This window comes from Anomaloglossus baeobatrachus, chromosome 6 (genome assembly GCF_048569485.1).
Source record: "Anomaloglossus baeobatrachus isolate aAnoBae1 chromosome 6, aAnoBae1.hap1, whole genome shotgun sequence".
NCBI classification, from domain to species: Eukaryota; Metazoa; Chordata; class Amphibia; order Anura; family Aromobatidae; genus Anomaloglossus; species Anomaloglossus baeobatrachus.
The window spans coordinates 148437391-148461375 of record NC_134358.1 but is presented as its reverse complement, the minus strand read 5'-3'; the positions used below and the strand labels follow the sequence as shown (position 1 = coordinate 148461375).

The following is a 23985-nucleotide window of genomic DNA, read 5'->3' as shown; positions in this document are numbered from 1 at the left end:
GAAAGCCAAAGGTCTGCAAAGCTGGAATTGCTGCAAAGGAGCATTCTGTGCCGAAAGCAAAGTGTGAAGGAGAAAATTAATATTTTAAGTAAAAACCATTATTTCTAACCTGGTCAATGTCTGGACTGTATTTTCTATTCATTATGCAACTCATTCGATAAATAAAAGTATGATTTTTCATGGAAAAGACAAAATTGTCTGGGATAAAACTTTTTAACTGGAGTGTATGTAAGTACACCGGGCTCCCCCCCTTTTCACTGGGCCTGGTACACCAGTCATGGTTGTAATGCCCTGATGGCGGCCCTGAGAAAAGACATGCTTTTTTGTCACAAAACTGCACCCAAAAAACACAGTGTGCGCACACAGCCTGATAGGGCCTTAAAGGGAACCTGTCAGGTCCAATATGCACCCAGGACCACGAGCAGTTCTGGGTGAATATTGCTAATCCCTGGCTAACCATCCTTGTAGTCACAAGGGTGTTAGTTCCTGCGCTCATTTTGCCCTCTTAGCATATTAGCACACCCACAGGGGCGTGCTACCATGCTATTCCATTCCTATTGACCAGCATCATCATTGGTAGTGAAGCGCGTAGCTTTGTCTGTTGCATCGCATCAGAAGGCCGGGGCATAGGGTCAGTGCGCATGGGTCGGAATGCCCTGCACTTCTGGTCATGCGCACTATGAAGCCGAGTGCATGCATCCTGACTTCAGAGAGGTCTAGTGCGCATGACCGGAAGTGCGGTGACATCTGATCATGCGCACTGACCCTAAGCCCAACGTTCTGAGGTGGTGTGGAGTCAGGTACGCGTGTCACTGCCAATGATGACACTAAGCAATGGGCATGGAATAGCATGTTAGCACGCCACTGTGGGCATACTAACATGCTAAGAGGGAATGAGTGCAGGAACTAACGCCCTTGTGACTAGTCCCGATGCTCATTAGTATATCATAAACTATCTTTAGAAATACTTTTTCTAGAGATCTTTATCTATGGTGGTGTATACAGGTAAGGTTAGGCAGGGATTAGCAATAAGCAATATGCACCCAGAAATGCTCATGGTTCTCGGTGTATATTGCACCTGACAGGTTCCCTTTAAGGGGCGGGAAACTTAGATATAAAGCACCCAGCGCTGAAATAAAAAACAAAAAGTATAGCTGGGGCGGTGCATTATATGTATCCGTTTTTTGTGCTTTTTTTCTTACTAATAAAATCTTGATCTTAATTAGAAAAACTGCAGTAAAATTGCTGAAAGAACTGACATAACGCATCCTACAAAAAAGTGCAAAGATGTGCGGTGAACAAAAGGGGCATTACTGACCCAAAATGCTACGTGTGAACAAGAACGTATGTTTCTTGTGTTCCCTGTATCTGGTGCCTCCATATGTGTATTATTAATGGACTGATGTATATGGACCCTTAATGCAGTTAGAAGCCTCAACAGAGGTGCCGGGCAGCAGCGGTGACGGGCAGTAGCGGTGACGGGCAGCAGCGGTGACGGGCAGCAGCGGTGACGGGCAGCAGCGGTGCCGGGATCCTCAGAGCCGCTGACACCACAGAGATGCTCTCAGCCCAGCGCTCTCCATTGGGCGGTGAGGAGGCAGAGCCGCCTGCAGACGCCGCGCACTGTGCGTAAGACGCGTTGGTGAATACAAGGTGAGGCTGCACATAGCATGACGTACTCCGGCAGCCGGGCTGGGAGACGCAGAGACCGCAGCGGGGAGGGCGATGCAATAGGCAAAGTAAACAGAGAAGAGCGGAGCTCTGGCGGCGCCGGCTGCTCCCGAGCACTGACAATTGGATTAGGAGCCGTGAAGCCCGAGTGTCCGCAGAAGTGCACAGCATGTCCCGGGAGCGGGGGCTGCGGCGTCTCCTGAGCGGTAAGGAGCGGTGCACGGTGACCTTCCTGCACGGGATCTCACAGGTGCAGAGCAGGCGGGGGCGGGAGGGGGCTCCGGCATCGTCTGCAGCATCTGGCCGCTCATACATTGCACGGCGGAGGGTAACCCACCCCTGCTGTGTACTGTACGTGTGCTGCTCTGAGGTACATAATGCAGCCCTGATGGGGGCAGTGGGGAGTATGTGAGGACAGGGAGCTGGAGGTGTCCCCTGCTGGTCCTGCCTGTGCCCCGTAAACCTAGTGTTCAACTCCAGCATGACACCCTTTATTATCCACACCGTATATAGACATCACTACAGCCCGGAGCAGGCTGCACTGACTGCCCAATGCGGGGGCACTGTGTATGTGGTCACTGTGTGTGGCAGAGCATGTGGGGGGCACAGTGTGGGTGTGGGGGGGGAGAGCATGCGGGGGGCACAGTGTGGGGGTGAAGAGCATGTGGGGGGCAGAGCATGCGGGGGGCACAGTGTGGGGGTGAAGAGCATGTGGGGGGCAGAGCATGCGGGGGGCACAGTGTGGGGGTGAAGAGCATGTGGGGGGCAGAGCATGCGGGGGGCACAGTGTGGGGGTGAAGAGCATGTGGGGGGCAGAGCATGCGGGGGGCACAGTGTGTGGGGGGCAGAGCATGCGGGGGGCACAGTGTGTGGGGGTGAAGAGCATGGGGGGCACAGTGTGTGTGAGGAGGGGGCAGAGCAGGTGGGGGGCACAGTGTGTATGTGGGGGGGGCACAGTGTGTATGTGGGTCACTGTATGTGGTAGGCACAGTGTGGGGGGGCAGAGCATGTGGGGCAGTGTGTATGTGGGTCACTCTGCGGCAGTTTGTGTGGGGCACAGTGTGTGGGGGGGTGGAGTGTGTGGGGGGTTGAGCGTGTGGGGGGTCACAGTGTTTGGGGGGCAGAGCATGTGGAGGGCACTGTGTGTGTGTGTGTGTGTGTGTGTGGGGCAAAGTATTTGGGGCAGTTTGAGTGTGGGGGTAGGGTGTGGGCAGTGTGTGTGTGTGTGTGGGGGGGTACTGTATGTATGTGTGGGGTGGACAGTGAGGGGGGAATGTATGTGGAGACATTGAATTGGGGGAAACTGCGTGGGACCATTGTGTGTGTGTGTGTGTGGTGGGCAGCTGGTTACGTGGTCATCAGAACTGTGTGTAGGGTACATACTCTATATAGAATATGTGTGTGTGTATATATATATATATATATATATATATATATATATATATATATATATATATATATATATATATAATGACCATACATCCAGCATGTGTATATGTACGGGGAAACTACTGTATATGTGTGTGTGTATAGGCACCTGCTGGATATACAGTATGTCTGTTGTATATGTGTGGGTACCTGCTGCCCATATAGGTATTCTATTTATGTAGGTACATACTGTATGTGTGTGTATATAATATATGTGTGTACGTATATGCTGTATACATGGCCATTATATTGCACTTGTATAGGCGCTGTACTTTATTGTGGATGTGAATGTTCCTATGTGTTATCTCTATGATGCAATGTCTGAGCCTATGCAGTGTGTTTCTCACATACTTATACATGTGCATGTAGGTGTTAGTACAATGGTGCGATTATTCTCACAGGCCCATGTGATATCAGTGTAGGACAGCAGGCTATATATTGTGTGTATGATGGTAGCGGTGTGATCTCCGTGCTCTGTGTGTCGTCCCCGTACAGTTTGGCATACACTACGAGCATCACACTGGGCTAATGCAGGTGACGTCAGTGTAAGAATGGGAATGGGTGGTGAGTATTACATCAGCGCAGCTCCTCTCAGTGATGGATTTCGCTCTCTGCAGCCTTGTACAAACATTGAATATGAGTTTGTATTTGGGCTGGCGTTGCATTCTATCACTGCCGGTATAACGAGGATCGCCATCCTGTCCTTTCTGCCTATTAGCTGTGTACCCAGTGAGGAGCACTGGTGAGTGCAGATCCTGCAGTGGTGGGAGTGTGGGCCGTCACCTGTGATGGGAGGACAGCGGTGGGCAGTGCATTGTCATGCTACATGCACAATTATGTAATCCGCTATCATCTCATTTGTTTCTAATCTCTATAGATCCTTATCTCTATGAATCATTGGAATATCCTATAGATTTGATGATTTGATTGTTCTGACATTTATTTTGCACATATATTTATTTTTATTTTTTTATTTTTAATCATGCAATGGTGTATTTTGTTCACTATATCAAAACGGTAGGTTTACACTTGTGTGCTTTCGGTCCAGGTGCTGTCTGTGGAAAAAAACATACAGCACTAGGGCCAGTGTTATCCAAAGGGGCAGTGCAGATGAGTGGTGTGTTTTTTTTTTTTTTTTTTTTTTTTTTTTGCTTGTTTTTGTCATTGATTCTGTGTGAGGAAAAAAAAATTACAATATGCACTAGTTTCCTCTGTGTCAGATGAGACTCTCCCATTCAAGTCTACGGGTGCGCAAAATAAACATTGCAATTGTTTCAGATGGGAAACTATAAATGCTCTTTGATACTAACTGCTGCTCTAAAAAAAAAACCCTAATAGATTACATATGGATGAGAAGTGAGAAAAAAAATCTGAATTTTTGGGATGAAAGGCTAATGATTTTTTTTTTATATATATATATGTGTGTGTGTGTTATTTGAACTTAGCCAAATTGTGAGTTTTTTCTGTATCTGGGTCAGTACTGTATACACAATGTAATCGGAAATTCTGCAGGTAAAGGACTAAGGCTATGTGCCCACGCTGCGGAAAATGTGCGGATTTCTTGCGGAAAAGCCGCGGATTTCCCGAAAATCTGCAGCACAGCAACTCCCCAGCCATTTCTATGGCATTTGGGAAATGCTGTGTCCACGCTGCGGATTTTTCCACAGCGGAAATCTTGCGGATTTTCGTCCGGAAAAATCTGCAACATGTCCATTTATTGTTGCGGATTTTCTTCCGGATTTTGGCTTTAAAATTTGGAAAAAAAAATCCGTGTCAATTCCGCGGTAAATCCGCGGCAAATCCGCACCTATGAAAAGGTGCGGATTTTGCGGGAAAGCTGCGGATTTTGATGCAGAAAAATCCGCAGATACATTCTCCCGTGGACACATAGCCTAAGGTGTGAGATTTGCCATCGCGCACTGTTTTTGGCGTAAAAAATGTACTGTAAATCTTATGTAATCTTTGATAGGGAGCCGTCATGAAGGCTGTATTCTGTATCAGGTGTTATAAGCTTGTGAAATGTGTACTTTTCCAGTCTTTCACTGTAGACATTAAGGCCATGTTCCTATGATTAGGTTTTGGTGAGTTTTTGACGTCGCAGCATTTCTGCACCTATTATTTAAATTAGATTACTTGCATTTTTTTTACATTCACTGTTATCGTGTTTTCGATGCTTTTTTTTTTTTTTTTTTTTTGTTTTTTTTTTTTTTTGTCTCTGGTGTATCATGTTTTAAATAAAGCTGCTTTGCTTTTGATACTTCCTGGTAAATACAGTAAGATTTATTAAAGGGGTTGATCACTACTTGGACAATTCCTTTTATATTTCACTTGTTCGCCCCCGTAATAAATAAGCTTATACTCTATTCCAGCAATGTCTGATGCCAAGTTCCTGGGGCCCACGTGACAGTCACACACGCGTTCCACGGCCAATCGGCGTCTGTCTCTCCGCCTTCAGATGTTTGAGCAGGAAGTCAGTGCAGCGCTCACAAACTGCTTATATGTCCGGAGGCGGGGAGACAGACGCTGGGCGCTGATTGGTCACGGGGCTCATGTGTCATATCAGTAAGCCAAACATCCAACTCATCTATTTCCCTGACTCTTAAGGGTGCTTTACACAAGACGATCTATCGTGCGATAGATCGTCGGGGTCACGGTTTTTGTGACGCACATCCAGCATCATACACGACGTCGGGCTGTGTGACACCTCCGAGCGACGCAGTATCGCTCACAAATTGTGTCGTGTACTTGTCGCTCGGTTTCATCTCGTTTAATTAAAATGGCGCCGGTTGCTCATTGTTCCCGGGGTAGCACACGCCGCTCTGTGTGACACCCCGGGAACGATGAACAGCAGCTTACCTCCGTCCCGTGGCTCCCGCCGGCTATGCGGAAAGAAGAAGGTGGGTGGGATGTTTACGTCCCGCTCATCTCCGCCCCTCCACTTCTATTGGCCGGCGGCTGTGTGACGTCACTGTGACGCCGAACATCCCTCCCACTTCAGGAAGTGGATTTTCGTCGCCCACAGTGAGGTCGTCCAGAAGGTAAGTAAGTGTGACGGGGGTTAAACGAGTTTGTGCGCCACGGGCAGCGATTTGCCCGTGACGCAAAAACGACGGGGGCGGGTACGATCGATTGTGAAATCGCATGATCGGTCGTCCCGTGTAAAGCAGGCTTAACTCCAGCTCCCTATACATGGCTCATGTTATCTGTAGTAAAATAATAGGATCAGGCTTTTAATTATTAGCTTGATTATTGTATCATAATATTTAGAACATGAAATATATTTATTGGAATACAAGTTTAGAACACAAAAACTTCAATACATAGTAAATATATAATTCACTATGCAGTAAGTCCTTTGTGCAGTCTATGAACTTGTTCTGAGAAATAGTATGGCCTCCATCAGACCCTCCTTCATAGGTGACCTCAAATCTGACCTAATTATTTTAAGTCTAGAGCACAACATCTCTAAAGTAATTTGGGTTGGTGACAGTAACCATATTGTCCGAGATGTCAATGTTGGAGTGTAAAGGAATTGCCACATTCACAGTCAGTTTTGATGAGCGGTTGAACTCTTCTACCTCTTTGAGAGCAAATGAAAAACTTTGCTGAAATATGGTTAATTTGTTTGCTATGGGAATGGAATCTTTTTCCCTGCAGGAGCGCTTTTCTCCTTCATGTCGTCCAAATACTTTTCAAAATTAAACTCATCTGATGAGGCTAAAGAAATGGCAGCAGGAGCAGTGGCCGGACCCAAATCCACTTGCTCTTGGCCGTCTTGTAGCTGCTCATCCTAAGGCTGGGGCCACACTGGGATTACTGCCATCCCCTCGCATGACACTTGGCTCACGCTGGCAGTACAGCAGAGCCGAGTGACATGCGAGTGTCCCCTCGACCGTGCGAGCGGACCTCAGCTGCGGGGGGTGGGCCGGCACTGAGGAGGGGCGGGAGGAATTTATCCCCCTCTCTCCTCTGTAGCCGGATATTGCCATTCTCGCCCTACACTCGCGGTACACCAGTGTACCGCAAGTGCAGTGCGATTTTTTTTTTTTTTTTTTTTTTTTTCTCGCCCCATACACTTGAACGGGTGCAAGAGAAACAAGACTCATTACAATCGCATGCTGCGATTGTTTTCTCGGTCCAATTAGGGCTGAGAAAATAATCGCTCATGTGCGCTGACACACAGGCTAATATTGGTCCGAGTGGAATGTGATTTTTTTTTTTTTTTTTATCACTCCACTTGCACCGATTTTCATGCCGTGAGGCTTAGGCCTTACTGCTACCTCAGTCAGAGTTTTTTTCCCTTTAAGTTAAGCTGTTGATAATCTAGCAATATATGATGACTTGGGTCCATATAAACAGCTACTAGAAGAATTGTATTTTCTAATAGCAGTGTCTCTCTTTCATTGAAGTCGCAATGCCTTCTACAATTAAACCTCCTCTTTGGGACAGGCAAAACAGCAGGTTGTTGCAATGCTTTATTTAATGCCGGGAGTTAAGTCCTCAGCTTGTAATTTTTTTTTTAGTCACTGTAAATGGGTAATGAAGCAATTCTTTTAATTCAGCCATCTGTGTCCATTGACCTTCATTTAGAGTTACCATAGGGTTGCCCATGTCTACAAGAAAGAGTTTCAGCTCAAGCAATCATTAAATAAGTGCTGGCCTACCGAGTGACTTGATCGACAATTGCCCCTGTTCCAGCACTTTTCTTCAAGATGGAATCAATTTTAAAGGGAACCAATCATCAGGATTTTCGTGTATAAGCTGCAGCCAGTGCAGTACTGGCACTATCAGGCACAGTGTGTACATACCATCAGGGGGCAGCTCGGGTGTTTAGGCAGTGAAATTCATCTTTATAAAGTTTGAAATTTCGTGCATTTTTTGATTGACGTGTGCACCTCTCTGTTAATGTCCGGGCGGGTTATGCAGGAGTTCCCCGCCCCCCCACCAGCCTGTTCCTCCCTCTCTCCTGATGTCCGGGCGGGTTATGCACGTGTTTCCCGCCCCCCCCGCGCCGCCTGTTCCTCCCTCCCTCCCTCTGGCTGTATGTAAATATCTAATCTTCAGAAACATGGCGCCGGAGTGGGCCTCTGCGCATAGCGCTTATCTCCGGCGCCATGTTTCTGAACCCCTATCACACAGCTTGGAGTTAGAGGGCGGCGCATGCGCCCTCGCTCCTTCAGATCCCGTTGTGACCGCAGGAGCGAGCGCGATCACAACAGGACTGCAGAACAGGTGATCGGAGGACGCGATTACCTGCTGCTCCTGTATCGTGCCGCCCCAGGACACCGGGCCAACACACCAGCCGGTGGGACATCGCTGTGGCGCCGCCCTCTCAGACACCAAGTTGTGTAATGCGGGGGCTTCAGAAACATGGCGCCGGAGATAAGCGCTATGCGCAGAGGCCCACTCCGGCGCCATGTTTCTGAAGATTAGATATTTACATACAGCCAGAGGGAGGGAGGGAGGAACAGGCAGCGCGGGGGGGCGGGGAACACGTGCATAACCCGCCCGGACATCAGGCGAGAGGGAGGAACAGGCTGGTGGGGGGGCGGGGAACTCCTGCATAACCCGCCCGGACATTATCTGCAGAGGTGCACACGTCAATCAAAAAGTGCACGAAATTTCAAACTTTATAAAGATGAATTTCACTGCCTAAACACCCGAGCTGCCCCCTGATGGTATGTACACACTGTGCATGATAGTGCCAGTACTGCACTGGCTGCAGCTTATACACGAAAATCCTGATGATAGGTTCCCTTTAAAGGTCCAGTCACACTAAACAACTTACCAGCGATCCCAACAACGATAGGGATCGCTGGTAAGTTGCTAGGAGGTTGCTGGTGAGATGTCACACTGCGACGCTCCAGCGATCCCACCAGCAACCTGACCTGGCAGGGATCGCTGGAGCGTCGCTACATGAGTTGCTGGTGAGCTCACCAGCAACCAGTGACCAGCCCCCAGCGCAGCGTGGAAGATGCTGCGCTTGGTAACTAAGGTAAATATCGGGTAACCAACCCGATATTTACCTTGGTTACCAGCGCACGCAGCTACACGTGCAGAGAGCAGGGAGCAGCGCACACTGAGCGCTGGCTCCCTGCTCTCCTAGTACAGCACACATCGGGTTAATTACCCGATGTGTGCTGCAGCTAAATGTGCACAGAGCAGGGAGCAGCGCACACCGCTTAGCGCTGGCTCCTTGCTCTCCTAGCTACAGCACACATCGGGTTAATTACCCGATGTGTGCTGTAGCTAAATGTGCACAGAGCAGGGAGCAGCGCACACCGCTTAGCGCCGGCTCCTTGCTCTCCTAGCTACAGCACACATCGGGTTAATTAACCCGATGTGTGCTGTGACTAGGAGAGCAAGGAGCCAGCGCTCAGTGTGCGCTGCTCCCTGCTCTCTGCACGTGTAGCTCCGTGCGCTGGTAACCAAGGCAAATATCGGGTTGGTTACCTGATATTTACCTTAGTTACCAAGCGCAGCATCTTCCACGCGGCGCTGGGGGCTGGTCACTGGTTGCTGGTGAGCTCACCAGCAACTCGTGTAGCGACGCTCCAGCGATCCCTGCCAGGTCAGGTTGCTGGTGGGATCGCTGGAGCGTCGCAGTGTGACATCTCACCAGCAACCTCCTAGCAACTTACCAGCGATCCCTATCGTTGTTGGGATCGCTGGTAAGTTGCTTAGTGTGACTGGACCTTAACAGTTCTGAGATGATTGCATGCATTATTTGTCTTTGTTTTTACCCTTATCTGTAGAGGAGGCGCATCACTACTTATATCATGTAGGTGAAGTGCAGCACGGATTTATCTCAACTAAAAGCCTAGATCCTTTGATCAGGAATAGAACAGATATTTATAGGACATTTCATAACTTCCCAAATTTGTATGTAAACATATTCATCACATACTGCATTGAATCTGTGTACCCAATTGATTATATATTTTAGTCCGACTGCACAAAAATGGACTCCAACTCTACAGACCTGTGTGTGCCCTGGGGTGACAGATTACCTTTAAAATATATCCTACAACATTTAGTCAAACATTTAATTACCTCACACCTAATGTGATGGCTGGATCGGCTTCTCTTTGGTGAGGCATGTTATTTATGTTAGGTGGTGTTGATGTTGCTACTTGCAACTGCTATACCTGATTTGTGTTGATCTTCTGCTCAGTTGACTCTTTGTGTTAAGTTTTGTAAAGAATGGCCCTCTGCAATAAGGTGTTCAGAACACAGATGTTTCTTGCACTGCATGTCTCCTCAAAGTGGGAAACTCATCATTGCTCTTGTAACATTTTATAGAACTCAAGCGGTGGGAGGTCACTAGTACAAGTCACATGAGACAGAGACAGCTGTACATACATCACATAGGAAACACTGATACTGCCAGATTTCCATGACATTGGAGTCACTGAGACCGCTGTATATGCATCACCTAGGAGGCGCTGATACTGCTGTATAAATTTCATAGGATACTGAGACTTCTTTATATGTCACATAGGAGACGCTGGGACTGCTGTATAAATCACATAGATGTATGCATAACATAGGAGACACAAAGACTGCTGTAAACCTCATATAGGAGACTGAGACTTCTGTGTACGTCACATAAGAGACACAGAGACTGCTGAATGTACATCACATAGGAGACACCGGGACTGCTGCCTTCATCATGGGGCCGGGGATGCAGAGCAAGCTAATTCCGCCCACAAAGAACATTTAGACAGTAGCAATATCAGGGCAGTGAAACAGACAGTGGCTTGGTCTCCGGGAATCTGCCTGGGGGCCAGAGGGAATGATATAATGGGCCATAAATGGGCTGTGCGCTGGAGGCTCCCTACTCATGCCTTAAATATACACTTAGTTCAAGTTCTTACTCCTGTGGCACACATTGCACAACAAATGGTCACATTATGAAAATAGGTTTCCACCACTATATACATGTAAGAATAAAAAGGTCTCCATGGTGGAACAGCTCTGTTCCAATGCTCTGCCCTGGAAGAAGCAGTGAACGCAAATCCCAGGTTTTGGCAGGAGTCCTATGCCTTTTTATATAACTTCTGGTTTTTATCATTGTATATACAGTCATTTGAAAAAGTTTGGGCACCCCTATTAATGTTAACCTTTTTTCTTTATAACAATTTGGGTTTTTGCAGCAGCTATTTCAGTTTCATATATCTAATAACTGATGGACTGAGTAATATTTCTGGATTGAAATGAGGTTTATTGTACTAACAGAAAATGTGCAATCCGCATTTAAACAAAATTTGACTGGTGCAAAAGTATGGGCACCTCAACATAAAAGTGACATTAATATTTTGTAGATCCTCCTTTTGCAAAAATAACAGCCTCTAGTCGCTTCCTGTAGCGTTTAATGAGTTCCTGGATGAAGGTATATTTGACCATTCCTGTTTACAAAACAATTCCAGTTCAGTTAAGTTTGATGGTCGCTGAGCATGAACAGCACGCTTCAAATCATCCCATAGATTTTCAATGATATTCAGGTCTGGGGACTGGGATGGACATTCCAGAACATTGTAATTGTTCCTCTGCATGAATGCCTGAGTAGATTTGGAGCGATGTTTTGGATCATTGTCTTGCTGAAATATCCATCCCCTGCGTAACTTCAACTTCGTCACTGATTCTTGCACATTATTGTGAAGAATCTGCTGATACTGAGTTGAATCCATGCGACCCTCAACTTTAACAAGATTCCCGGTGCCGGCATTAGCCACACACCCCCAAAGCATGATGGAACCTCCACCAAATTTTACTGTGGATAGCAATTGCTTTTCTTGGAATGCCGTGTTTTTTTGCCTCCATGCATAACGCCTTTTTGTATGACCAAACAACTCAATCTTTGTTTCATCAGTCCACAGGACCTTCTTCCAAAATGTAACTGGCTTGTCCAAATGTGCTTTTGCATACCTCAGGCGACAGTTTGTGTATCCTTCCTCTGAACAACTAAGTTGAATAATCTTTATTTTCAGATCATTTGAGAGTTGTTTTGAGGAGCCCATGATGCCACTCTTCATAGGAGATTCAAATAGAAGAACAACTTGCAAGTGGCCACCTTAAATACCTTTTCTCATGATTGGATACATGTGCCTATGAAGTTCAAAGCTCAATGAGGTTACAAAACCAATTTGGTGCTTTAGTAAGTCAGTAAAAAGTAGTTAGAAGTGTTCAAATCAAGAAATTGATAAGGGTGCCCATACTTTTGCACCGGTCAAATTTTGTTTAAATGCGGATTGCACATTTTCTGTTAGTACAATAAACCTCATTTCAATCCAGAAATATTACTCAGTCCATCAGTTATTAGATATATGAAACTGAAATTGCTGTTGCAAAAACCCAAATTGTTATAAAGAAAAAAGGTTAACATTAATAGGGGTGCCCAAACTTTTTCATGACTGTATATACATAAACCACCTCTTGATTATCCAAGTGTGAGGTCTGCTGCCCTATGTTAATACACCTAACATATCATTATGAATATTAACTACAATGGGGCCAATTTCTGTTTTTGCATTGTTTTTTTTTTTTTCCCTTTATTCTTAGTCAATACTTTTTTTTCTTATTTTTCTGTCCACATAGATATGAGAGCTTGTTCTTTGAGGGACAAGTTGTACTTTTGAAAGACACCATTCATTCTACCACATAGTGTACTGGAAATTGTTTAAAAAAAAAAAAACACAACAAAAAAACCCACAATTCTGATATTTTTTTTGGGGGGGATTGTTTTTATCGTGTATATTTTGTTGTAAAAATGACTCATGATGTTTTGATCGCTTGTTATAGCTTCTCGCTCCCCACCTTCAGAGATATGCGTGAATCAACAGGAAGTGAGTACTGCGGCTGTCACTCAGTTCCTGTTAATAGCTCCTGCATCCGAAGGTGGGGAGAGAAGCCAGCAGTAATTGGGTGCAGGGCTCGTGTGACATCATATCCTCGCATGAGCCAAGAGAACACAAGCCTGGACACTGCTGGAACTGTGCCACCACAGGAGGTGAGTACAGGCTTTTTTATTTTAATTTGGGGAAACATGGAATAAGATGCAGTTGTTCTAGTAGTGGGCAACCCCTTTAATAGAAGGAATATTTAGAAAGGAAGAAATTTAACAAACTGACTTACTACAGTTATTACAGATGGTGGCATCTTCGCACAGCACCACACTTAATTTAAATAAGCTTTTTAGAATAAGCCATACTTTCACAAATGTTTGTAAAGGTAGATTGCATGACTAGATTCTTTGTTTTATACACTAGGACTGAATGAAAAAACTACACTAAGTGATTGAGGTGTGTCCCCATACCTATATCCACATAGTGTATATGTTGAAAAATCCTTCTAATCTGTACCTCCTTTTTGTGTTAAGCCTACAAGACTGTATTGCATATGCAGTTAGGTTTAGAACTATTTGGACAGTGACAAGTTCTGTCATTTAGCCATTTACCAATACATTCAAGCTACAGTTGTATAATCAATATAGGCTTAAAGTACAGACTCTCACCTTTTTAATTTGAGGGTATTCATGTCATTGGAATAAGGGTTTAGGAATTACAGCAATATAATATGTGGCTGACACTTTTTCAAGGGTCCAAAAGTAATTGGACAATCATCTCAAAAGCTCTTTAACACTAGAACTACTGGACTCGTGACACCTATATAGAAATACATGGTGCAAAGTCGTCAAAATGACTACCTCAGTAGTTCTAGTGTTAAAGGCCTGCGTAGGCTATTAATTTATATTCAGTTAAGCAGATTAAAGGTCTGTGGCTGATTCTAGGTGGGGTATTTGTATTTGGAAGCTATTGCTGTGAACAAACAACAAAGGAACTCTCAATGGAAGATAAACAGATAATCATTAGGCTAAAAAGAATAAATTAATTAGAGAGAAAGCAGAAATGTTAGGAGTGGCCAAATCAAGAGTTTGGTACATTGGGAAAAAAAAAGCCCCCAAAATGCACTGCTAAGCTTGGGAACACAAAAAGGCATGGATGTCTACAGAAAGCAACAGTGGTAGATGATCACAATCATTTCCATAATGAAGAAAAACCTCATCATAACATTCACCCAGGGTGAAGAACACTCTCCAGGAAGTAGGTGTTTCAGTGTTTCAAGGGAACCTGTCACCACTTTTTTTGACTATAAGCTGCGGCCACCACTACAGGGCTCTTCTATACAGCATTCTAACATGCTGTATATAAGAGCCCAGGCTGCTGTGAGAACATAAACACTTTATATAACTTACCTAACGGTCGCGCTGAGGTGGAATTGGGTCACGGAGGCATCTCCGGTGCCGGCGCCGCCTCTTTCGGCCATCTTCGTCTTCTTTCTGAAGTCTGTGTGCATGACGCGTCTACATCATACACACTCGCCGGTCCTGCGCAGGCGCACTACAATACTTTGATCTGCCCTGCTCAGGGCAGATCAAAGTGCACCTGCTCAGGACCTGAATGCCGGCGAGTGTGGATGACATCGGACGCGTCATGCACTGTGGCTTCAGAAGAAGGAGGACGAAGATGGCCGAAAGAGGCGGCCCTGGCACCGGACAACGGAGACGCCTCCGTGACCCAATTCCACCGCAGCGCGACTGTTAGGTAAGTATTATAAAGTGTGTTTTATGTAGTCACGGCGGCCTGGGCTCTTATATACAGCATGTTAGTATGCTGTATATACAGTGCCTACAAGTAGTATTCAACCCCCTGCAGATTTAGCATGTTTGATAAGATGCAAATAAGTTAGAGCCTGCAAACTTCAAACAAGAGCAGGATTTATTAACAGATGCATAAATCTTACAAACCAACAAGTTATGTTGCTCAGTTAAATTTTAATAAATTTTCAACATAAAAGTGTGGGTCAATTATTATTCAACCCCTAGGTTTAATATTTTGTGGAATAACCCTTGTTTGCAATTACAGCTAATAATCGTCTTTTATAAGACCTGATCAGGCCGGCACAGGTCTCTGGAGTTATCTTGGCCCACTCCTCCATGCAGATCTTCTCCAAGTTATCTAGGTTCTTTGGGTGTCTCATGTGGACTTTAATCTTGAGCTCCTTCCACAAGTTTTCAATTGGGTTAAGGTTAGGAGACTGACTAGGCCTCAGCAACACCTTGATTTTTTTCCCTCTTGAACCAGGCCTTGGTTTTCTTGGCTGTGTGCTTTGGGTCGTTGTCTTGTTGGAAGATGAAATGACGACCCATCTTAAGATCCTTGATGGAGGAGCGGAGGTTCTTGGCCACAATCTCCAGGTAGGCCGTGCTATCCATCTTCCCATGGATGCGGACCAGATGGCCAGGCCCCTTGGCTGAGAAACAGCCCCACAGCATGATGCTGCCACCACCATGCTTGACTGTAGGGATGGTATTCTTGGGGTCGTATGCAGTGCCATCCAGTCTCCAAACGTCACGTGTGTGCTTGGCACCAAAGATCTCGATCTTTGTCTCATCAGACCAGAGAACCCTGAACCAGTCTGTCTCAGAGTCCTCCAAGTGATCATGAGCAAACTGTAGACGAGCCTTGACATGACGCTTTGAAAGTAAAGGTACCTTACGGGCTCGTCTGGAACGGAGACCATTGCGGTGGAGTACGTTACTTATGGTATTGACTGAAACCAATGTCCCCACTGCCATGAGATCTTCCCGGAGCTCCTTCCTTGTTGTCCTTGGGTTAGCCTTAACTCTTCGGACAAGCTTGGCCTCGGCACGGGTGGAAACTTTCAAAGGCTGTCAAGGCCGTGGAAGGCTAACAGTAGTTCCATAAGCCTTCCACTTCCGGATGATGCTCCCAACAGTGGAGACAGGTAGGCCCAACTCCTTGGAAAGGGTTTTGTACCCCTTGCCAGCTTTGTGACCCTCCACGATCTTGTCTCCGATGGCCTTGGAATGTTCCTAAAGTATGAGTGCTGTTCACAAGTTTGGGGAGGGTCTTAATTAGTCAGAAGAGGCTGGAAAAAGAGATAATTAATCCAAACATGTGAAGCTCATTGTTCTTTGTGCCTGAAATACTTCTTAATACTTTAGGGGAACCAAACCGAATTCTTGTGGTTTGAGGGGTTGAATAATAAATGACCCTCTGAATAAACTTTTCACAATTTTAAAAAAAGAAATAACATTCTTTTTTGCTGCAGTGCATTTCACACTTCCAGGCTGATCTACAGTCCAAATGTCACAATGCCAAGTTAATTCCAAATGTGTAAACCTGCTAAATCTGCAGGGGGTTGAATACTACTTGTAGGCACTGTAAGGCTATGTGTCCACGGTAGAATGTACCTGCGGATTTTTCTGCATGAAAATCCGCGACTTTCGCGGCAAATCCGCGCCTTTTTTTTGCCGCGGAATTGCCGCGGATTTTGATGCGGATTTTTTTTTTTCCCCAATTCTATAGCCAAAATCCGCACCAAAATCCGCAACAATAATTGACATGCTGCAGATTTTTCCGGATCAAAATCCGCGGCAAATCCGCCGCGGAAAAATACGCAGCATGGACACAGCATTTCCAAAATGCCATTGAAATGGCTGTGAAGTGCCGCTGCTGCAGATTTTCAGGAAATCCGCAGCAAAATCCGCGAGAAATCTGCAGCGTGGGCACATAGCCTAAGAGCCCTGTGGTGGTGGCCGCAGCTTACAGCCAAAAAAAGTGGTGACCGGTTCCCTTTAAATCTACCATGAAGCGAAGACTTCATGAGAGCCAATACAGAGGGTTTACCACAAGGTGCAAACCATTAATCAGCCAGATTAGACTTTGCCAAAAACATCTAAATAAACCAGCCTAATTCTGCAGAAGTATTCTTTGGACAACTTAAACTGAGAATACCATGTCCCAGAATGATGGTAATAAGAAATTATGGGGAAGGCTTGGAACGGATCATGATCCAAAGCACACCACATCTTCTGTAATACATAATAGAGGCAGCGTGATGGCCGGGCATGTATGGTTTCCAATGGCCCTGGATCACTAGTGTTTATTAATGTCACTGAAGACAGAAGCACCCGGATGAATTCTATAGTGAACAGGGCTATACTTTCTGCTAAAATTCAACTAAATGCCGCAAGGTTAACTGGATGGCACGTCACAGTGCAGAATGATAATAAATAGGGATGAGTGAACCCACTATAAATGTTTGGGGTTCGTACTGGACACCTAGTGTCCGGTGCTTGAACGCTGACTTCTCATGGAAGTCTGTGGTAGAGTTTAGATGCTGAATAAAGTTTGTTGAAAGGCTGCGCAACCAACAAGCTTTTCAGCAAGTCGAAGATGACTGCACTCCATTGAGAACAAAATAAATAAGAATTATAGACTTGACTCCCCACACACCTCCCCCCCCCCCCCTTTTTTTTTTTTCTTTTTAATAACAAGCGCAGGTAAACTAGACAAAAGGAGGCTGATATTAGACTCGGAAGGGCCGCAGTTATTTGGCTCTTCCCAGCCTAAAAATACCAGCCTTCAGACACCCTACAATTGTCTCATCACATTAGATGCGCCAATCCTGGCTGTTTGCCTGGCTCTTGCACCAGGGCAATTGGGGTAAATTGTTTAGGGGGGTTGATGTTAATTAACATCTTGCATCAAGCTCAGGGGATAGTAATGGAAAGATGTCTGAGTCACCCCCATTACTAACCTGGTAAGTTTAAAAAAAAAAAAAAAACACATTTTAAAAATCACTTCACAACACCCTTGTTCACCAATTTTAATTTAAAGCCACGAAGATTCCGAAGTTATTCACCAAATTCGACGTAGTCCAAAAAATGTAAACCTGAAAGACATTATAATAAGAGAGAATTAAATAAAATCAAGAGACAGTCCCTCGTTCACCCCCAAACCACCCCCCCCTCCCCCAGCAGGACTGACGTAATGCATGGCGCTCCACAACGTCCACAGATTCTGTAGTAGGACCTAGGGAGCCTCGTTCTCAGAACAAAGCTTCATAGATCACTCCCGGTCATATCTCACAAGCGATGACTTAAGTAACTCGGTAACATTATCGCTGACAAAACATTCCGGGTTTCAAGACCTCGTGAGAGCGGTCATGACATCACCACTCTCGTCAGGTCTCCGAGGGCAGTGCAAGACCCAGAAGCAATTATGTTACTAAAGTAATCCCTCGTGAGAAATAACCAGGCGTGACCGATGAAGCTTCATTCTTAGAATGAGGCTCCATAGGTTCTACTTCAGAATCTGTGGCCATTGTGGGAATGCCACGGATTACTTCGGACCTGTGGGGTTTTATTTCTTTAATTCTCTTTATGTCTTTCAGATTTCCATTTTTGGACTACCTCATAAAAATGGTTGCAATTGCTAAATGTTTCACATGATATTCTTGTTCAACCCCTTTTAATTAAACCTACACTTCAATTGCATCTCAGTTTTCACTTTAAAGGGAACCTGTCACCAGATTTTTGCCTATTAAACTAAAAGAATCCCCTTCTGCAGCTCCTGGGCTGTATTCTATGAAGGTGCACCTTGGCCTTGACTCCCCTTCCAGACCCCAAAAATAACTTCATAAAACTTGGCCATTAGGTATGCTAATTAACTGTGTTGGCCAGATGGGTGAGCTTATTTTCTGCTCCTTTATCCCCCTCCTGCTGCTGATCGCAGTCCTCCTTCCTTGATTGACGGGATGACTCCTTCCATCATCATCCTCGTCGCATTTTCAAATCTCGCACCTGTACAGTTAAGTGTGCTAGCTCAGGCGCAGTTCGCTCTACCATATCGCGGCCAGAGCAGAAAACGTAGCTGCCCTAGCTCGCTCCGGTGAGCTAAATGCGCAGACGCGAGATTATGGGCGGGTACAAGCATGGTGCTGGTGAGTACGGCGCTGTGCATGACCTCACCAGCGCCATGCTCGTACCCGCCCGTAATCTCGCACCTGCGCATTTAGCTCACCGGTGCGAGCGAGGGCAGCTGTTTTCTGCTGGATATGCTGGACTACCTGGCAGCAAGGCAAGTAGTCCTCTAGTGATGATAATCTGTTGATTAAACAGTGATTTTCTCAAAACTACACTAAGCAGCCCAGTAAGTGACACAACACTGGAATTGGGATGGCTGCCCCTACATTATGCTGCTCTCAAATTAGATGGCATAAACCTGGTGACAGATTCCTTATAAATACGTATGTATGCAATGTGTATAAAAAAATCAAATCATCTTCCCTTCTGTAAGAATCTATTAAAAGAATTGATACATGGGCCACCTGCCATGCTCAATCAAAGCTCTGACTCTGACTGAGTGGTGGTGGCCAATGGGCTGGCAATGTATCCTCTACAAAGTCTGCACTATTTGCTGCCAAAAATTGCTGTGTACTTAAAGCCCTGCAATAGATTCAAAATGCTGAGTTGACAATTTTTGGTAAATATCTTGCACATCTTAATTACTACAAACTATTTAATAGCAACATTTTGAAAGAAAAAAATACATCCAGACAATTGGTATTAGGGTATGTGCGCACGTTGCTTTTTACCTGCTTTTTTGCTGCTTTTTCTTCTGCGCTGTTTAATGCCAAAATGGATGTGTTCTTCTGTTCAAGCAAAGTCTATGGGAATTTGGTTTCTTGTTCACACTATGTTGTTCAAAATGCTGCCTTTTTGAGGCAGAACTTTGGTCAAAAACTCAGCTTTTCAAAGAAGCAACATGTCAATTGTTTTTGCCATTTGGGTTTTGCACTGCAAAGCTGAGTTTTTGACCAAAGTTCTGCCACAAAAAGGCAGCATTTTGAACAACATAGTGTGAACAAGAAACCCAAATTCCCATAGACTTTGCTTGAAAAGCTGAACACAACCATTTTGGCATTAAACAGCGCCGAAGAAAAAGCAGCAAAAAAGCAGGTAAAAAGCAACGTGCGCACATACCCTTACTGAGAGAGTAAGGGCACATTATATATGTATGTGTGTGTATGTATGTATGTGTATATAATAAATATATATATGTATGTGTGTGTATGTATGTATGTGTATATAATAAATATATATATATATATTATATATATATATATATATATATATATATATATATATTATATATATATAATGCATCCTTCAAAAACAGGTTGATACTGCCAAATATGTAGAGGATTAGTCACTTTGGGACAAGACTTTCCAATTGTTTTTTGTAGTTATTTAATGACCTGGTATCTCTCAGGCGGGACAACTAGTTAACTAGAAGTTTGACGACTTTTAGTCTAAATAATAAATAGTTAACTGTATCCTTCCCTGAATCAAATGATTATCATACGTACTTTTAAACTCCTCCTTTCTTTGCTTTTTTTTCATTATTTAAAATATCCTTCTTTCTTTCCCATCTATCCTTCATATCCATATTCTCCCTTCCTAACCTGACTTTTGTTTTTTTTATTTTTTACTTCCCTGACTGATTTTTGCATTTTTCTTTTTCTTTCACTTTTTATATTGTTCAAGATGCTTAGCAGAGAAAATGTTCAATAAATACTATTATAAAAAAATAATTTGGTAAATGATTCGTTCTTGCTCCTTCCACTCCTGCTGTTCTTTTGTTTATTGTTGTGAGAAAGTTATTTTACAATCTTTTTCATTTTAGTTTTAGAATCTTTGTTTCCACATGACTTGAAAATTGGATACATTTCTAACATTTTAAGGATGGTTATGTAAAATGATATATCTAAATTACATAAAAAGGGTATTGATTATTGTACAGAAAGCATCCAGTCTTTCTAATGCCTCATTTAAAGGGAAGCTATCAGGTGATCCATGCTGCCAAAACCACAGGCGGCTTGAATCGGACACCGGCTGGCCTTCTTTTTTACGTAAGAAAAGTAGCCTAAGGGATCGGAGCGGGAAAAAGCCACCGGGGCCTACCTTGGACTAGATGCATCGTCCCCGGCTGAGCAATGCATCTAGATCAGTGTTTCCCAAACTCCAGTCCTCGTGGCCACCACCAAGTCATGTTTTCAGGATTTCCTTACTATGGAACAGGTGATGGAATCATTATCAAGGCATCACCTATATTAAGGAAATCCTGAAAACATGACCTGTTGGGGGTCGTGAGGACTGCAGTTTGGGAACCACTGATCTAGATTGACCAGTCCATGGTAGGTTTTCAGAGTAAAACATGCTTGGCTGCAGTAACGCAGCCGGTGTCTGATTCATGCCACCCAAGTTTGGGCAAAATAAATTGGATCACAAGTTTCTTTTATTCTATGTAAATGTAAGTATTAATATGAAATTTTCAGTGTATAGGTATTAGACGATGTCTGAATATAACGCATGAATAATTAAGCTGCATTCCAGTTCACCCTGGGTGCGATGACAGGATTCCAATTAACTGTGTCATATTGTGAAGTAAAAAGCCTCTTTGATACATAAGTTATGTGCCATACACTGCTGGAGTAAATACGGCATACATGTTACCACCAGATGCTGAGGTCTAATATCATGTTAGGTTATGTGCATATCTTTGTTATATGGCTCTGGGTACATTTACATGAGATTTATTCCACTGTGCAGTGAAAACCGCACACAGATTTACCACCGATTACTACAAACCCTGTTTGTTTCCAGCACTCCAGTGCAGTGCCAAAATCTGCAACAAATTCTTCTGAGGTCTGGAAACGCTGCGGACATGCTGTAGATCTGTGCAGGGCATGGGGGACATCTGGGGGACGTGACTTGCTTACACAGTTATTTCGGATGGCTGGCACTCTGTAATATTAGCATTGTTCAGATTTGTGTAATGTGCGGCCTTCCCTAATCATTTTAGATTGTAAGCTCTTAAATAGGGTCATCTCTCATTTTGATTATGTTCAGCAGCTAATTAATGTATAATTAAGCGGACTGTGTTTTCTCATCCCCTGAATTGTAAGGAGAGGTCTGTTAAAAAAAAAAAAAGACAAGCTACAATTTTACTGCAGAGTGAAGAAACAAGCCTATGGATGAGATTTTTAACGGATCCCTTCTCATAATCTGAATGTGGATTTTTTTTTAAATATCTATAGAAATTGACCTAAAATTAGAGCTGGTCAAACTCACTGAAAACCAGGACCGGCGGGTCCCTGCTGAATTTCTTAAAAAAAAAAAAAAAAAAAAAAACACCCGGATCCGGTCCGGAATCTGGTACCCAGAATCTGGATTTGAGATTAAAAATGTTGGTGTAAGGAGATGGGCGGGGGGGTAGGAGCGGAGTGCTTGCGGTGTACTCACTGAACCTTCGTAATGGCGGCAAGCTACTTCCAGGTCACACTTTTTCCCTTCCGGAGCCGACAGTTAATACTTATTGAATATTCACTTCTTTCCCCGCCCACCGGCGCGTGTAATTGGTTGCAGTGAGACGCACCCCCACCCTGAGTGGCAGCGTGTCAGCTGGCTGCAACCAATCACAGGGACCCGGACGGCCGGTGGGGGGGAAAGCAATGCAGCTGTCTGCGGATGACTATCGTGGTATAAAAATAAACGAATAAATAAAACAGTTGGCACAGGGTCCCCGTGTTCTGATACAAGCACAGATAAAGCCAATGGTTGCAGCCCCCAGCTGTCGGCTTTATCATGGCTGTGTATCAAAATAAAGAAACAAATGGGGACAGCACCACCTTGAATACATAGGTTATGGAAGTGTGCTCCAACCCATAAATAGAACTTAGAACACAACACATGGGAAAGAGTGGGCACAGCTACACCAAACATGTACTGGAAAATCCAGAATAATGGAATGAAGCAAGAGGAGTCCCTTGTTGCATGCAAAAAGTGTGAAAAAGTTTATTAATAACACAGAGAAATATTATTAAGAACACTTAAAAATTGGGTGATCCACCCATGAGCAGATTGGCACATCACCACTAAAACCTCATGGAATAATGCAGATGGAACAAATCACATAGGCTCAAAAATAACAGTACCAGAGAACAGTATACAGCAATACATAGTCACCAAATGTAGGACTAACATAAATATGGTACAGATGAAAGAGAGCCAATACAATACCAGATGAGTAAATAGTGAGGGAGATAGTGTGGGTGCTGTATACTGTTCTCTGGTACTGTTATTTTATTATTATTATTTGGTAAATTTATACATTTCTTATACTATACCTTTTTAAATATTATATTATGGTTATATTTTAAGGGAATTTTTCTTTTTTGGTCTTACATTGATAAAGCATTGGAGGGGATTATAGAAACACAGGGAAAAAAATGCATAAACCATCGACATGCTGCTTTTTTCCGCAACAAGATCTGCAAGGAAAAAATAAGTAGCATATGTGCACATCAAATCATGATTCTCATGGACATTGCTTGGATGCTTTTTCCTAGCTTACTAGATTACTGGGTTTTCCGTCTAATATCAATATGTATAGATGGATATATAGGGATTTAGAATGAAAATTACTTTGGCCACTTTAGCTACAGCATGATCATAAGTTTAAAAAAAAATAAATTATAAATATTTATTTTAAATTTTTATTAAAATATTTATCTTTTGTTTTTGTTTTTTTTTTAACTTCTGATCATCCTGTAGCTAAAGCAGCCAAAGTAATTTTCATTCTAAATCCCTATCTGTTTAGTGCTATAATCTAAACTATTTTTTAATATAGTGGCATTAAAGATTCCCTATTCTTCCCTTACTACGCTAACTGCTTTTCTATTTATTTATTTTTTTTTTACTGAGGCACCCTCTACCCTCTTACCGAAATTGTGTTACAGGGACGCTTGCTTTAGGGGCTGGGGGAATCCCTGCACAGTGTGCGCTGTGCAAAATGACAGTGCACTCTGTTGGCTCGGATCAGCAGCAACGAGCCAGCAACAGAGCGCTGTCAGACTACCCGGTGTGCAGGGACCAGCGCTGCCCTGCAAGTGACGTCACAGGTCTCTGCACTCCAAGTATCCTGAGTGGCTTTAGAACTTAAGGCTATGTCCACA

At 44.1% G+C, this 23985-nt stretch overlaps 1 protein-coding gene across 4 annotated transcripts in view; it reads left to right on the top strand.

Moving 5' to 3' along the window:
- The first annotated feature begins 1559 nt into the window (after positions 1-1559).
- Positions 1560-23985, top strand: part of DTNA (dystrobrevin alpha) — a 340802-nt gene continuing 318376 nt past the window's right edge. The window contains exon 1 of one of the 4 annotated variants that reach the window (XM_075353296.1): positions 1560-1653. The gene's annotated coding sequence lies outside the window, so the exon portion shown is untranslated. The other 3 variants (XM_075353295.1, XM_075353298.1, XM_075353297.1) reach the window with 3 other exon arrangements.